The sequence below is a fragment of the Narcine bancroftii genome, chromosome 8, assembly GCF_036971445.1.
Source record: "Narcine bancroftii isolate sNarBan1 chromosome 8, sNarBan1.hap1, whole genome shotgun sequence".
Lineage (NCBI taxonomy): Eukaryota > Metazoa > Chordata > Chondrichthyes > Torpediniformes > Narcinidae > Narcine > Narcine bancroftii.
In genome coordinates, this window is record NC_091476.1 from 5,410,457 (window position 1) to 5,428,619 (window position 18,163).

General features: G+C 49.7%; 1 protein-coding gene across 9 annotated transcripts in view; it reads left to right on the forward strand.

Annotated features, from left to right (window-relative positions):
* Positions 1–14,471: 14,471 nt before the first annotated feature.
* Positions 14,472–18,163, forward strand: part of LOC138740295 (NALCN channel auxiliary factor 2-like) — a 330,405-nt gene continuing 326,713 nt past the window's right edge. For 5 of the 9 annotated variants that reach the window (XR_011342809.1, XM_069892742.1, XM_069892741.1 and 2 more), the window contains exon 1: positions 14,472–14,604. The gene's annotated coding sequence lies outside the window, so the exon portion shown is untranslated. The other 4 variants (XM_069892738.1, XM_069892737.1, XM_069892739.1 and 1 more) reach the window with 4 other exon arrangements.

Genomic DNA, 18,163 nt, shown 5'->3' on the forward strand with positions numbered 1-18,163 from the left:
GGTGATAGGGGGGATCCTTTCTTATGCTGGCTGCCTTCTTGATGGGAGGTCAGAGGTCAAACCAACCACAATGCTCTCCTGCAAAATTTCAATAGAATATTTGACAATATGCCAAATCTCCTTGAATTTCTTAGAAAGTATAGATGTGGGTGTGCTTACCACACAATTGCTGATGTACAGGCTCGAGGAGATATAACCTGAAATATGTATTCCCATGAACTTGATGGCACTAACTCCCTCCACGTCTATCCCATTAATGTGGACAGATGCATCTAACACTCAGATCAACTCTGTCCTGCAACTGATAAACATTTTATCTTCACAGGGCATGATTGAAAGTTAAAGAAAAGTAAGGTTTTAAAAAAACACTCAACTTCCACAATTAATTTAAGATTCAAGATTCCTTTTAATGCCTTGTAATAGTACAGAATGTGTAATATTACAGAATCTGCAATATTATACGAACTTCCCTTCTGCCTGGCTCTTGTTACAGTATAAGAGAAAGAGAAGCAAAAGAGAGACCTTCAGAATCATTGAGTATCCGTGGATTCACCTCCAGCACGCCCACAGCCTCCAGCACGCCCACAGCCTCCAGCACGCCCACAGCCTCCAGCACGCCCACAGCCTCCAGCACGCCCACAGCCTCCAGCACGCCCACAGCCTCCAGCACGCCCACAGCCTCCAGCACGCCCACAGCCTCCAGCACGCCCACAGCCTCCAGCACGCCCACAGCCTCCAGCACGCCCACAGCCTCCAGCACGCCCACAGCCTCCAGCACGCCCACAGCCTCCAGCACGCCCACAGCCTCCAGCACGCCCACAGCCTCCAGCACGCCCACAGCCTCCAGCACGCCCACAGCCTCCAGCACGCCCACAGCCTCCAGCACGCCCACAGCCTCCAGCACGCCCACAGCCTCCAGCACGCCCACAGCCTCCAGCACGCCCACAGCCTCCAGCACGCCCACAGCCTCCAGCACGCCCACAGCCTCCAGCACGCCCACAGCCTCCAGCACGCCCACAGCCTCCAGCACGCCCACAGCCTCCAGCACGCCCACAGCCTCCAGCACGCCCACAGCCTCCAGCACGCCCACAGCCTCCAGCACGCCCACAGCCTCCAGCACGCCCACAGCCTCCAGCACGCCCACAGCCTCCAGCACGCCCACAGCCTCCAGCACGCCCACAGCCTCCAGCACGCCCACAGCCTCCAGCACGCCCACAGCCTCCAGCACGCCCACAGCCTCCAGCACGCCCACAGCCTCCAGCACGCCCACAGCCTCCAGCACGCCCACAGCCTCCAGCACGCCCACAGCCTCCAGCACGCCCACAGCCTCCAGCACGCCCACAGCCTCCAGCACGCCCACAGCCTCCAGCACGCCCACAGCCTCCAGCACGCCCACAGCCTCCAGCACGCCCACAGCCTCCAGCACGCCCACAGCCTCCAGCACGCCCACAGCCTCCAGCACGCCCACAGCCTCCAGCACGCCCACAGCCTCCAGCACGCCCACAGCCTCCAGCACGCCCACAGCCTCCAGCACGCCCACAGCCTCCAGCACGCCCACAGCCTCCAGCACGCCCACAGCCTCCAGCACGCCCACAGCCTCCAGCACGCCCACAGCCTCCAGCACGCCCACAGCCTCCAGCACGCCCACAGCCTCCAGCACGCCCACAGCCTCCAGCACGCCCACAGCCTCCAGCACGCCCACAGCCTCCAGCACGCCCACAGCCTCCAGCACGCCCACAGCCTCCAGCACGCCCACAGCCTCCAGCACGCCCACAGCCTCCAGCACGCCCACAGCCTCCAGCACGCCCACAGCCTCCAGCACGCCCACAGCCTCCAGCACGCCCACAGCCTCCAGCACGCCCACAGCCTCCAGCACGCCCACAGCCTCCAGCACGCCCACAGCCTCCAGCACGCCCACAGCCTCCAGCACGCCCACAGCCTCCAGCACGCCCACAGCCTCCAGCACGCCCACAGCCTCCAGCACGCCCACAGCCTCCAGCACGCCCACAGCCTCCAGCACGCCCACAGCCTCCAGCACGCCCACAGCCTCCAGCACGCCCACAGCCTCCAGCACGCCCACAGCCTCCAGCACGCCCACAGCCTCCAGCACGCCCACAGCCTCCAGCACGCCCACAGCCTCCAGCACGCCCACAGCCTCCAGCACGCCCACAGCCTCCAGCACGCCCACAGCCTCCAGCACGCCCACAGCCTCCAGCACGCCCACAGCCTCCAGCACGCCCACAGCCTCCAGCACGCCCACAGCCTCCAGCACGCCCACAGCCTCCAGCACGCCCACAGCCTCCAGCACGCCCACAGCCTCCAGCACGCCCACAGCCTCCAGCACGCCCACAGCCTCCAGCACGCCCACAGCCTCCAGCACGCCCACAGCCTCCAGCACGCCCACAGCCTCCAGCACGCCCACAGCCTCCAGCACGCCCACAGCCTCCAGCACGCCCACAGCCTCCAGCACGCCCACAGCCTCCAGCACGCCCACAGCCTCCAGCACGCCCACAGCCTCCAGCACGCCCACAGCCTCCAGCACGCCCACAGCCTCCAGCACGCCCACAGCCTCCAGCACGCCCACAGCCTCCAGCACGCCCACAGCCTCCAGCACGCCCACAGCCTCCAGCACGCCCACAGCCTCCAGCACGCCCACAGCCTCCAGCACGCCCACAGCCTCCAGCACGCCCACAGCCTCCAGCACGCCCACAGCCTCCAGCACGCCCACAGCCTCCAGCACGCCCACAGCCTCCAGCACGCCCACAGCCTCCAGCACGCCCACAGCCTCCAGCACGCCCACAGCCTCCAGCACGCCCACAGCCTCCAGCACGCCCACAGCCTCCAGCACGCCCACAGCCTCCAGCACGCCCACAGCCTCCAGCACGCCCACAGCCTCCAGCACGCCCACAGCCTCCAGCACGCCCACAGCCTCCAGCACGCCCACAGCCTCCAGCACGCCCACAGCCTCCAGCACGCCCACAGCCTCCAGCACGCCCACAGCCTCCAGCACGCCCACAGCCTCCAGCACGCCCACAGCCTCCAGCACGCCCACAGCCTCCAGCACGCCCACAGCCTCCAGCACGCCCACAGCCTCCAGCACGCCCACAGCCTCCAGCACGCCCACAGCCTCCAGCACGCCCACAGCCTCCAGCACGCCCACAGCCTCCAGCACGCCCACAGCCTCCAGCACGCCCACAGCCTCCAGCACGCCCACAGCCTCCAGCACGCCCACAGCCTCCAGCACGCCCACAGCCTCCAGCACGCCCACAGCCTCCAGCACGCCCACAGCCTCCAGCACGCCCACAGCCTCCAGCACGCCCACAGCCTCCAGCACGCCCACAGCCTCCAGCACGCCCACAGCCTCCAGCACGCCCACAGCCTCCAGCACGCCCACAGCCTCCAGCACGCCCACAGCCTCCAGCACGCCCACAGCCTCCAGCACGCCCACAGCCTCCAGCACGCCCACAGCCTCCAGCACGCCCACAGCCTCCAGCACGCCCACAGCCTCCAGCACGCCCACAGCCTCCAGCACGCCCACAGCCTCCAGCACGCCCACAGCCTCCAGCACGCCCACAGCCTCCAGCACGCCCACAGCCTCCAGCACGCCCACAGCCTCCAGCACGCCCACAGCCTCCAGCACGCCCACAGCCTCCAGCACGCCCACAGCCTCCAGCACGCCCACAGCCTCCAGCACGCCCACAGCCTCCAGCACGCCCACAGCCTCCAGCACGCCCACAGCCTCCAGCACGCCCACAGCCTCCAGCACGCCCACAGCCTCCAGCACGCCCACAGCCTCCAGCACGCCCACAGCCTCCAGCACGCCCACAGCCTCCAGCACGCCCACAGCCTCCAGCACGCCCACAGCCTCCAGCACGCCCACAGCCTCCAGCACGCCCACAGCCTCCAGCACGCCCACAGCCTCCAGCACGCCCACAGCCTCCAGCACGCCCACAGCCTCCAGCACGCCCACAGCCTCCAGCACGCCCACAGCCTCCAGCACGCCCACAGCCTCCAGCACGCCCACAGCCTCCAGCACGCCCACAGCCTCCAGCACGCCCACAGCCTCCAGCACGCCCACAGCCTCCAGCACGCCCACAGCCTCCAGCACGCCCACAGCCTCCAGCACGCCCACAGCCTCCAGCACGCCCACAGCCTCCAGCACGCCCACAGCCTCCAGCACGCCCACAGCCTCCAGCACGCCCACAGCCTCCAGCACGCCCACAGCCTCCAGCACGCCCACAGCCTCCAGCACGCCCACAGCCTCCAGCACGCCCACAGCCTCCAGCACGCCCACAGCCTCCAGCACGCCCACAGCCTCCAGCACGCCCACAGCCTCCAGCACGCCCACAGCCTCCAGCACGCCCACAGCCTCCAGCACGCCCACAGCCTCCAGCACGCCCACAGCCTCCAGCACGCCCACAGCCTCCAGCACGCCCACAGCCTCCAGCACGCCCACAGCCTCCAGCACGCCCACAGCCTCCAGCACGCCCACAGCCTCCAGCACGCCCACAGCCTCCAGCACGCCCACAGCCTCCAGCACGCCCACAGCCTCCAGCACGCCCACAGCCTCCAGCACGCCCACAGCCTCCAGCACGCCCACAGCCTCCAGCACGCCCACAGCCTCCAGCACGCCCACAGCCTCCAGCACGCCCACAGCCTCCAGCACGCCCACAGCCTCCAGCACGCCCACAGCCTCCAGCACGCCCACAGCCTCCAGCACGCCCACAGCCTCCAGCACGCCCACAGCCTCCAGCACGCCCACAGCCTCCAGCACGCCCACAGCCTCCAGCACGCCCACAGCCTCCAGCACGCCCACAGCCTCCAGCACGCCCACAGCCTCCAGCACGCCCACAGCCTCCAGCACGCCCACAGCCTCCAGCACGCCCACAGCCTCCAGCACGCCCACAGCCTCCAGCACGCCCACAGCCTCCAGCACGCCCACAGCCTCCAGCACGCCCACAGCCTCCAGCACGCCCACAGCCTCCAGCACGCCCACAGCCTCCAGCACGCCCACAGCCTCCAGCACGCCCACAGCCTCCAGCACGCCCACAGCCTCCAGCACGCCCACAGCCTCCAGCACGCCCACAGCCTCCAGCACGCCCACAGCCTCCAGCACGCCCACAGCCTCCAGCACGCCCACAGCCTCCAGCACGCCCACAGCCTCCAGCACGCCCACAGCCTCCAGCACGCCCACAGCCTCCAGCACGCCCACAGCCTCCAGCACGCCCACAGCCTCCAGCACGCCCACAGCCTCCAGCACGCCCACAGCCTCCAGCACGCCCACAGCCTCCAGCACGCCCACAGCCTCCAGCACGCCCACAGCCTCCAGCACGCCCACAGCCTCCAGCACGCCCACAGCCTCCAGCACGCCCACAGCCTCCAGCACGCCCACAGCCTCCAGCACGCCCACAGCCTCCAGCACGCCCACAGCCTCCAGCACGCCCACAGCCTCCAGCACGCCCACAGCCTCCAGCACGTCCACAGCCTCCAGCACGCCCACAGCCTCCAGCACGCCCACAGCCTCCAGCACGCCCACAGCCTCCAGCACGTCCACAGCCTCCAGAGCCACACAGATTACTGTTTGTGAACCTCCATTAACTTGCACGAAATGCTCAGTTAGTCCAAAGTTACAAGCTACTTTTAAGGTTAATGTCATATCTATGCATTTCCTGTGCTTCCGTAGAGAGCAGTGTGAAAACTCAAGAAAAAATTCCAATTCATTCTCACTGCTTAAAGCTGCATTCTTTCTGGCTGCCAGGACATTTTTATTCGCAGTCCATTACTGAGCGTCTACTTAACACAGTTATGAGATTATCAAATGACCAAAAGAAAATTGGTTGCGGTATTGGTTACATTTGCCTGGATCAAGAACAAGAGGTGAAAGGGCCACGCCTAGTAGTAGCATTGTGGTGCAACCACTATATGTATGGACTGGCCTGCCCCCTGAACCTGTGACTCCTCCCTCCCAGAAATCCCTATAAAGGCTGTTTCACCCAAACCCCTTCCTCAGTACCTGCCTTGGAACTGGGCAGACAACATATGAGATGTGTTGCTATCTTAAGGTGATTAAAGCCTATTAATCACAACCCTCTGTCTAATATGGTTGACTGATAGCGCTACAGGCTTGTTACACAGTAAAGAGGGACAGTTTACTTGTATCTGCACATTGAGTCTGTAGACCAAGGCTGAGTTTGCTTGGCACTTCAGAACTTCGGGAGTACAAATGGAGACAAATATTTGATACAAGAAGACATGTTCTCCAAAGGAGCTCACTACTAGCCATGTAATATTTTAAAAGTTGCACTCCCCCAGATTCAGTTTTCATCCAGGATTCACCAGAGACAGATTCAAACTCTTCGAGATAGCTGCCCTCCATCTGATAAGGCAAGTGGCTGATAGCTTGTTTGATTGGGCAGGAAACTTACCAGAAGGAGTGAGAGTTCAGCCTTACTTTTTCTGGTTGTTTTATGAAAAGTGAAGTGTGTCTTCAATGGTACAAATGTGGAAATACATTCACCCCTGATCAGCTACTGTTAATTCAGAAAATTTCACAGTTTCCATAAGAGCAGCTGAAAGGAAGCATTGAGGGATCTATCTCTACCAGTTACCAAATGAGTCGCGATGGTCCTGGAAGAGATCAGTAAAGCCCAATGGCATATCCACTTCAAATCTGGAGTGGCTGGCCTATAACAGTCAGCTGGAGGCTCCACAAAAGCTGCAGGTGTTACTCTTTACACAATATCGAACCCTGGTGGCTTTAGATCTGCATAATCGAGTGTGATATGAACCTCTAATCATCTGTGGAGGGGAAGGAGGATGAAAATGGTGATGATGGAGACAAGGAGGAGGGCAAGGAGGACAGTGGAGCGCAATACCTGGGCCACATTCCCTTGGTTTACATCAGTAGACTGCACACATACAGGTATAGTGAAAATCCTTTTCACACACACCACACCCACCCCAGCCCTGCACCCTTGTGCTACCAAAACAAAATAGGTTCAGAAAACCATATATCTGCTACTGAAATCTGGGCATCAGTTCCTACTGATTCATTCCTTCCTTTTCACCATCAATCAAGAACAAACTGGCAGGTGGTGAAAAGTCATAACAATTACATAGATTGGCTGGAAAATGGGAATGCCATGGTGGAACATTTTCACATGCACCCATCTGTGAGCTCTTGGGAAATTTTATTTTAATTCATTTGCTCATTCGCTGTTTGCCCATACTTAATTTCTTTATGAAGTTGGTGGTAACCAACTCGTTCAACTATTGCAATCCCTAATGTTTTGGTACAGAGTTCTAAGATTTAAAGCCATTGATGATGGAACAGAGAAGCACTTCCCGCTGGAGGATAACATGTTACTTGGAGATAGTAGATACTGCTCTTGTTCTTCAAGCTGGCAGAGACAAGGGTTTGAGAACTGGTGCCCAAGAAAATGTGGCAGAGGTGGTGCAAGATTCTGGAGACATCTGATCCAAGATCTGAGATGCTCTTGGCTGACAACTTTGGTTTTTGAAACCGGAAGTGTTCTGACAAAAACCTGGGATGGGGCAGGCAGTTGGAGACTGACTTAAAGCAGTTGAATGGGGAAAGAAGCAGTTGGTGTGGAACTCTGACCATTCTTTTGCCATCACCCCTCTCTCCTAAAAGCATGCCTTTCTACAGGTATCGCTATTCCAGTGGAGAACATGGAGACCATCAGGAAGCTGTTCAAAGAGGGTCCAGCATTTTACTGTAGCTGCCCAGACATGTCTGTGTGGAGAATGTGATAGCTACAGGTAGAGATGCACGGGTCCATTTGACTGCAATGTTTGTCCCACACACCTGGCCACACTCTCAATGGAAAAAGCTAATGTCACACTGCCCTGCAACTTCATCCTACTCACACCTGAAGGTTGACAGCTCTGTGCTTGTGCATCACCAGTGGGCTTGAACAGCCTGTCAAAGCATTGCAAGTTCTCTTAACACAATAATTATCCTTCTCATTGACAGCTCCCTGGGGCACAACCCTCTGTGACCAGCTTACCAGTGCCTGGAGAGGACAGGTAAGTGTGCCCTATATACCGATACAGCTCAGATGGTCTCAGCTCCTTTGAGGAATTTACACCTGTGACATCCAAGGCATGCACAATGATCCTCTGTCAGAGACAAACAATATGTATCAGTTCTTGCAAGGCGAGAATATCACAGCTTCACTCGGTTTGAAATCAAGTCTGCATTTTGCACCATATATTGAATTATCCATGTCCTTCTTCCTTGATACATGGAACTTGGGATAGTACCAGCAAGCCCTTCAGTCCCCAATGTTTGTGCTGAACAGGATGCTCAAATTAAACTAAAATGCTGCTGCTTTCACATGATACATAACTATTCACTGCATTAGTTATGTGTCTATTTAGAGACCTCTGAAATGCTACTGTTGTATCAGTTTCCACCATTACTCCTTGTGATAGTACAGATCTATCACCAATGTACATAGTGTATATAGTTACTGTATCTAGACTGTGCTTACAGCGATTGGCTGAGAGCTAAGCCACACCTATTGTTTGGGCCTTAAAGGGTTGTGTCCCTAGCCAGGTCGGATCATTCCGGACTGGTCGGCCACCTGTGAAGAGCTCCGGTCTTTTGCTAATAAAAGCCTTGGTTTGGATCAACAAGTCTTTGGTTCTTTCGACGAGCTCTACACTCCTGGCAAACCTTCTCCACTCACCTCCCTTCAAATGCATGTCCTCTGGTACATGTCATTTTAATCCTGGGGAAAAGATTCTGACTATCTATGCCAACCATTCTCAACCGGTTTTTGGCTACGGCCTTCTAAGGACTCAAAGTTTATACGCTTTTACCCTGAGACACAGTCAAATTTAGTTCTGTAATTCTGCATTAAAAATATTTTAGGATTTCAGATTGTGCCCCCCCCCCCCCACTCCCTGTGGATGGGGGGGTGGGGGAGAGGGAATGCCATATACCTCCTGTTGAGAACGGCTGGTTTCTGCTATCCACATCTCTCGTAATTTTATAATCTTCAGTCAGGTCTCCCTCAGCCTCCAATGCTACAGAAAAAACAATAAAAGTTTGTTCAGCCTCTCCCCATACCTCAAACCCCTCATCCTTTCTAATCCAGGCAGCCTACTGGTAAATCTCTTTCCAAAATCTCCACATCCTTCCTGTAATGGGGCTGACCAGAATTGCAGACAATACTCCAAGTAAGGCCTAACCAAAGTTATATACAGCTGCCTCATTGCTCAATGCCCCAACTAATTAAGGCAAGCATATCACATGCCTTCTTTGCCACCTGATCTACTTGTGTGGCTACTTTTGAGGACCTTAGGAACTGAATCCCCAAATTCCTCTCCATATCAATGCTTTTAAGAGCTATGCCAAAATTTCCCCAAAAGTTGACCTCCCAAAGTCCAACTCCTCCAACCTGTCTGGTTTAAACTCCATATGCCATTTCTCTACCACGTCTGTAGCGGTTCTATATTCTGCCATATTCTTTGATAGTTCTACAATTCCACCAATCTTTGAGTCATTCACAAAATAACTAACCCACTCAACTTCTCACTGCTGCCATCAGGAAAGAGGTTTAGGTGCCATAAGACTCTCACCACAAGGTTCAGGAACAGCTGCTCCCCCTCCACCATCAGACTCCTCAACAACAAACTCAAATCAGAGACTCATTTAAGGACTCGTACTTGTGCACTTTATTGATTGTTTTTTTTAATTTTCTATCTATATTCCACAGTCACTTTGTTAACATTTGTTGACATGTCTACACTGTGTTCAGTTTTATTTTGCACTCCCAATAAGTGGAAATTCTGCCTCATCTGCAGGAAAAAGAATCTCTAGGCTGTAGGTGATGTCATGTATGTACTCAGACAATCAATCTCAAATCTGAAATCCAAATTACTTTTTCATCTAAGTAATTTATGTATATGATAAACAACAGAGATCACAAGAACAATATCTGCAGTAACGAACCTTCATCCAGGATAACACCCTTTCACTACCAATTCTGAATCTAAACTATCAATTCACCATGGATTCCATGCATCTCTACCTTCTGGATTAGCTGACATGACGGGCCTTGTCCAATGCTTTATTAAAGTCTGAATCAGTCTCTTTAGTTATTGTCATCTCCTGTATGCCTGGGGATGCCTGAAATGCCCCTGATCCTCAGCACCTGTTCCTCCATAACATCTGCAGAAGTCTGATTGTATTTAATTTTCTTGATCAGCTTAGCTCATTAAAACTGAATCTGGGCATGTATAAAATGCTGCAATGCCTTGACAATCCCAGCATTCCTTTGTGATATCAGGAACAGATTTTTTAAACTCCAATTACTAGGAACGGTATTTCCAAATTTTTACTCTTTCGGGAGGTTTGTCAGGTCGTGGGTGTGGGTGGGTGGAGAGGTGTTGCTTGGGGGGGCTGGTGGGAGAGGGAGAGGTGTCGTTTGCAGCATGCATAGCCTTTGGCTAGAGACTGACTTCAAATAATCTTGTTTAAAACCTAATCTTCAGATTAACTCTTTAAATACCCATTGCAAGTGAGTAATTTCATTTTTTTATATGTTTGATGGCAAATCCAGAAGTAAAATACCACAACATCTGTATTACACTTTGTCTGGGTATCTCATTCAATGACACCCTTTTTTCTCCCACCCCTCCACATCACATTTGAAGCATTTCTGAGTTCAAAGCCCAAATCTGCAATAGTTCCTTGTGGGAATGGTCAAAGAAGAGGGTAACAAACAGCAATAATGTTCATTTATATGTCCAGTTAATGCAGGAAAATGTCCTTAAAAAGCTTGCAGGGACATTAAGAAACAATAGCCCATATTAGGACCAAAAGATTTGTTAGAGAAACAGTTTTAAATGAAAATGATCCCATTTCCTCTTTTTGCGATTTGGTGCAAGGTCTTGGATCTCAAACATTACCATGTTGTTTCATGATGTGGCCTGACCTGCTAAATTTGCTGCTGCTCTTCTCTTGTTGTGACAGAATGCTTGATTAATAGCTTAAAGAGGATAGCAAAGTTGGAAAGATCGGTTGGTAAAACAAGCACAAGGCAATGGCATTTTCTAAAATAACTGATACTGTGTCTTGGAGAATGATTTTTATTCACTCTATGTCGACACGTGAAATTTCCCTTAAATTACCATGTGGAAAACATTCTGGATTAGTAATTTAAATGGAAACAAGAAGGGTCAAATGTCTGCAATGGAAAATATTACCAAAACAGAAATATTCAGGAAATAAAAAAAAGTTATCAGCTAATTATTTATTTTAATGAATTGCTTAAGGGGCCAGAAAGATATTCACAGAAAATGGCCGAGGGATTGGCAATGTCTTAATGTCAATGCAAGGAAAAGAGCATTTGTGATTTATTATCATGAACATGTCACAAAATGTGTTGTTTGCACTGTGATAGGCCTACTGCCAAACATTACACTTCAAAAATAAATAAATAGTGCAAGAAAAAGTGAGGTTGTGTCCATTCAGGAATCTGATGGCAGAGGGGAAGAAGCTGTCCTTGTTCCACTGGGTGTTCGTCTCCAAGTTTCTGTACCTCCTTCCCAATGGCAGCAGAGTGAAGAGGGCATGGCCTAGGTGCTGGGGGTCTTTGAGGATAGAGGCTGCTTTCTTAGCACTCTGCCTCTTTAGATGTCATTGATGGAATGAAGTCTGGTGCCTGTGATATTGCTGGCCAACTTAACCTTGAACTTTTTCATATCCTGTGCATAGGCAACCAATAGAATGCTCTCCATGGCACACCTGTAGAAATATTCAAGAGTCTTCGGTTTTTGATCCTTCAAAGTATTCTGTATGGAATATAAACTGGAGGTGGGGGAGGGTGTGCTTAAAGGAGGAGATCTTTGAAGAAGAGATGTCTTAAATGTAATTGGGTCTGGTTGTGCGAGTATGGTAGGGTGAAGATTATTCCACGCTTTAATTGTACGGGGGAAGAATTAATTGCTGTCCACATCTGTCTTGGAAGATAGCTCTTCAAATTGGGTTGCGTGGCCTCGTCTGCTCCTGGCAGGCTTGGGTTCGGTGTAGGATTGGTTCTCTATATTGAGCTGGCAGTTCAGCATTTTGTAAAAAAAAAGTGTGCTTTATGTCTGTCTGGAAAGAGCTCTACTTTAATGAATCCAAGAGCTTTGTAACACTTGCTTCTCTTCCATGTGTATTTGTGACAAATCGGGCTGCCTGTTTCTGGTCTTGTTCGATAGGAGTAATGTTTTAGTTTGCATCTGGGTCCCACGCAGCTACTGCGTATTCCAAATGTGGTCTGACGAGGGTGAGGTCCAACTTCTTGACAGAAGTTGAACAATGTTGGAAGTTGCGTCTCGGAAAATGTAGGACTCCTGTTGCCTTCACCGTTATATATGTTTGATCATTCCAGCACAGGTCATTCTGGATTTTGATGCCAAAGAATTTGGTCTGTTTGGTTTCATTAAGGGTGACACCCAGGATTTTGTATGACATTTTGCGAGCTTTTCTCTTCCTGCTGATGCACATGGAAGGATTGAACTGTATGCCCAACTTTTGTAACTATTCCACTATGCCATCAAGATCCTTTTGGAGACCCTCCTCATCATCAGCTGACTTAATTAGGTGGTATACTAAACAGTCGTCCGTGAATTGTGAATTTTCTGTGTACATCATTGATGTAGAGTAAAAGCAAATGTGGGCCTAACACTGCCCTGGGGTGAACCACTTAACACTGGATGCCATTATAGCTTTTTCCATTCACGTACACCTGCTGGAGACATTTTGTGAAAAAACTGGAAATCCATCTTTTAGTGTTTGGTGGTATACTAAATCTCCTCAAATTCAAATCACGTAGAGGCAGAAGAGATTTTGTTTAATATGGCATTCCATTTAGCGCAGACATCATTCAATGATCAACATTCTTTGGGTGAAAGAAAACAACCAGACCACAAGCAAGGCTTGAACACTGACTTGGAATAAAGGATAAACAAGGATATCAGATAAAAATCCTGAATCTACAACACAAAACATTCCAATGACATGTTGTCATCCTTGATGTATAGCAGTTTGAATTAGGGGACTGAATTAAAGTACACTTTTATTCAACCAACTGCCTAGCCTTTTATGCACAGACTATTAACAAAGCCTACTTCTTCTTTACTAATTGTAATCCATGCTTTGCAAAGACTGATAAAGTGCCATGATTTGAATAAAATGCCAAAAAGACTGCATTCCTTTGGGTATTAGTGGATGTTAAAACATTGGTGATGATTGCATAACATCTGCCACAATTAGTGATAAACTCATTATTCTGAAGATTGAACCTCATTCTGATTTTTCTTGCTCATATTTTTATGCCTGTACACAAGGCCGAGTACACATTGCATGGGAAGACGAGAAAAAGACTGCTTAGTGAAAAATAGAGGCAAATCCATGCTCCGTGGATTAATGGTGCATTATCAAGTATATGTCGGGACTCTTAATGAGTGAGTAACTAAAGGGATCTGTACAATTTGAGTCCAATGAAATGTAAAGCTCTCATGAGCAGTTGGGTGCACCAGTCACGATTGAGCATGTAAGGCTCCCAGACCAGAACCAATCACATGCTTAGCATTGACACAAACAATAGAGTGGTACTGTTTAAACAACCAACCATTTCTCCAGAATTCAATCCCATTGCCAGAAAATAAGTCTGAAGTAAAGGGTCATGACCAACCAGTAAGGTTCAATTTGAACCCAGGGATCTCCCCACCAATTTCGAGGAGATTCCAGGCTTGGGCTGATTAGCATTTGGTTGGAATACTGAAGTGCCAGCACACACATAGATCTCTACATCAAGGTGTGCAAGTGTGGCTACTCCACACACTGATACCACAGAATAATGAATGAAACATTGGACCCCAATGAGCAGACTGAAGGCAAGATCCAACCCTCGATAAGCCAGGGACACCCCTGCGAATGAAGGAATAAAGATGCACAAAAAAGAGCATGGCTAGGAGGGGAAAAGTTGGGTTTTGCCCCATGATCAAAGACCCCGCCATCCAAGCCATGCCCTCTTCACTCTGCTAACATCAGGAAAAAGGTCCAGGAGCCTAAAGACGAGCACTCAGCGGCGCAAGGACAGCTTCTTCCCGGCTCCCATCCGATTCCCGAACAATCAATGAACCAAAGACACTGCTTTGCTTTTCATGCACGATTATTTTTATTTTTTTTTTAATTGTAATGTTGTAAGATGATGATAATATGAATATTTGCTCTCTGATGCTACTGCAAAAACACTGAATTTCATGACCATAAATCCTGATTCTGATGATCATCAGATGTACTGAATATCAGACAGACCAGATTTTGCCTCACTTCATGCGTTAACCAATCCCTAAATTACCTATCTTTTGCAAAATAATTGGTTCATCCAATATCAGCAAGGTCTATGGCATGCAGCAGGGGACAATTGGGTAATGCAGTTGAAAGAGGTCATCCAGACTGTAGAACAGTCTGAGATGGATTAATAAATAGCATCAGTGGTGGAAACCTGAAATAAGAGCCTGAGGAACAGGGGAAAAGATATAAAATAGATTAGAAGAAGGCAGTAAAGTAACTGGATGGTGAGTATTGCAGGCTTTTAAAATTCCTTTTGCATGAAGTGATTGGTTCTCATTTGTAACCTCGTACAAAAATAAAACTAAAATTAGTACCTTAAAATTAGAATATTAATGAGATAATAGAATTTATAGATATAGCTAATCTATAAAGTTTAGTGACAAATTAAGTAACCTATATTGTGGTGGGCATGACCACACGGGTTATCTGTGCTGAGGTATGTGGGACCAGGGTAAGGTCCCACAGATAGGTAAAAAGGGGTCTGCTCTGTTTACTCTTGGGTCCAGAGTCATGGGATATTGAATTTATAGAGCTGTTAATAGGGGTTTAAGATAAGTAGGTGGGGTTGGCAGCAGGGAGAGTTCATGTGCTAGGTTCTGCAAAGGAGGAATTTAGAAATTTAAAGAGAAGGGACATGATAGAGGAAGCAAAATGGATAACAACAAGCAGACAAGAGGAGACAGAACATACAAAGATAAGAGTATGCCTGCAAACAGTGTCATATCAAGACAGATAAGCTGAGAGCATTAAAGGGTATACTCTGATGGCCGTTGAAGAGACGTGGTTGCAAGATGAACAAGGCAGGGAACTGAATATTTGGGGCAGTTGACATTTCAGAAACATATTCAGGAAGCAAACAAAATGCAGAATAAATCTGTTAAGAAAGGATGTGGTCAGTACAATACTGAAAATAACCACGAGTCAAAAGATATAACACTAGTTTGTGTGAATATAAGGAATAGTAACTGATGGGTTGGTCTATAAGTGTTGCAAATATACATGAAAATCCAGAAATTTGAGGAAATGTTTGAAATCAGCAAAGGAAGTCTTAAAATAAATAGAGAATGAAAGTGAACTAGCGATAAATATTTTTAAAATGGCCTAAAGAACATCTGCTGCTATACATAAAGAAAGGAGACCAAGACCCCACACTGGTCCTTTTGAGGATGAATTTGGGAAATAAGGAAATGACAGAAGCTTTGAATAAAGTCTTTTTACCTGTCTTCATGATAGAAGACATTAAAATTTCTGAGGGGAAAAATCTGCGGGTTAAAGAAGGAAATAAGGAAATAAAAATAATCTTGGTTACCACAGGAATGTTACTATGTAAACCGATAGAGGTAGACAAATCTACTGGACCTCATCCTTGGATCTTCACTGAAGTAGCTACAGAGATGATGGACCATAGGTGGTCTGGAAGTAGTTCGGTGGGGTTGGGGGGGAGGGGGCAAAGGGATGAAGTGTAGTATCTAAGCATAAGTGAGTCAAGTTCTTAAGGAACGGAGCTTGCCATGGCTACAGTAGCTCCCCACAATGTGGCACCTCAGAGAAAATACTTTACAGATGAAGGGTGTGGCCATGCAGTCTGAGATGTCTGTTCTCATGTCCTTGGATTAATGAGGATGAGATGAAGGAAAGCTTTGGCTGTGACCACCAATCCAATTATCATGGTAATGTCAAATCCAAATCTTATTAAAACTAAAACCTGACAAAATATGTGGGTTCTTTTGTAATTGATGTTTATTTATGTTTCCCGCCATATAACTTCCAATAGAGTGAATTTTATTCTGCATTTCCATTTTTTGGGTGGTGATCTGATAATTTTGTAAGGGTGAAATCCATGACTTGAACAGCCATAACATGGGATCCTCCTGTATCACTAATGAACACAAGATTGCAGATGTCATCAGTCAGTGGTTAAAGGGGTTTGTCTATCTGGTATCCATCAGGGACTGCAAGCTTGCCTCCCTGGAATGCATTTTACCCCAGCACCTGCAGATTTTCATGTTTAATGCTAAAAGGTTCCATTCTGTAGAGACTGAAAGAAATCAGATCTAGACAAATGTAAGATAAGGTTTAAAAAAAAAACCTCAGATGACTTAATACAAATGCATTTAGGGCTCTGTGAACCTTAGTTAATGGAAAGGTTTGTGAAGTACTTACTCCAAAAATATGACTTGCATTTCTCCATTTTCACTTTTAAGATGATAGCCAATTAAGTTATTGAAATATGATTTCTGTTGTCATATTAGAAATTCTGAAAATTTCCACAAACACCAGTGAAATTAAATGATACTGTGTTGGAGCAGTGTTGATGGAAGGACACGTGAGGTAAACCCCCAGTGATTTACTTGTACCTTTTCCAATTTAAGTTGGTCATCTGGATGTGGCCTCTATATAGAGAAATCAAAAACCCCAGAATACATCCATTCAGTTCACAAAGTGATCCTGTGCTTTCAGTGGCCATCACTGTAATGCTCCATTTTGCTACCCTCCGACATCTCTACATTTGGCCTCCTACCCTGTTCAAATGATGCTTGACGTGCAATTGAAGATCAGTATCTCAGATTTCTGATTTATTGTCAGAGTACATACATGGCATCACATAAAATCGAGATTCCATTTTCCTATGGGTGCGGCAGAATTACCACTAATTGAGGGTACAAAAAATAAACTGTACACAGTGTAAACATGCAAGCAAATAAAAGAACTGTAAACAGATAACAAATGTAAACAATCTGTGCAATACAGAGAGAACAAAAAGAAAATCAATAAAGTGCAAAAGTACAAGTCCTGAAATGAGTCCCTGAGCGAGTTTGTCATTGACGAGTCTAATGTTGGAGGGGGAGCAGCTGTTCCTGAACCTGGTGGTGCGAGTCTTGTGGCACCGATACCTCTTTTCTGATGGCAGCAGCGTGTGCTGGGTGGTGAGGGTCTTTGAAGATTGCTGCTGCTCTTCAATAGCAGTATTGACTGTAGATGTACACAATAGTGGGGAGAGTTTGCCTGTAATGTCCTGGGCTGTGTCCACAGCCTTTTGGAGGGTTTTATGCTGAGGGATATTGGTGTTCCCATACCAGACCATGATGCAGCCGGTCAGCATACTTTCCACCACACCTCTACAGTAATTTGCCAGGGTTTCTGGTGTCCTACAAAACCTCCACAAACTCCTGTGGAAGTAGAGGTACTGGCATGCTTTCTTCATAATGTCATTGGTGTGTTGTGTCCAGCAAAAATCCCCCGAGATAGTGACTCACAAGAACTTAAATGTTCTTACGCTCTCCACCTCTGATTCCCCATTGATCACTGGATTATATACCTTTGGCTTTCCTTTCCTGAAGTCAATAATCAGCTCCTTAGTTTTGGTGACATTGAGTGCAAGGTTGTTGTTGATGCACCATTCAGCCAAGTGTTCAATCTCCATCCTGTGTGCTGACTCACCCCTTCCTTTATACAACTCCCTACCGTGGGAACATTGGTAAACTCATCATCTGACTGGTCATGAAAGCTACTGGACTCAATATTTTGTTCAACATTTTCAGATAACAAGTCATCAACTAAACATTGCTTAACTTGGTGTTCGGATTTTTCTTCTCTCTTTTATGGTTAGTGTGGCAGTTGGCACAAATCTGTTACAGCACCAGCGGCCTGGGTTTGAATCTGGTGCTGTCTGTCAGGAGATTGTATATACTCCCTGTGTCGGTGTGGCTTTCATTCAGGTGTTCTGCTTTCCACCTACCCTTCAAAATGTATGGGGGTTGTAGGTCAAATCAGTGTAATTAG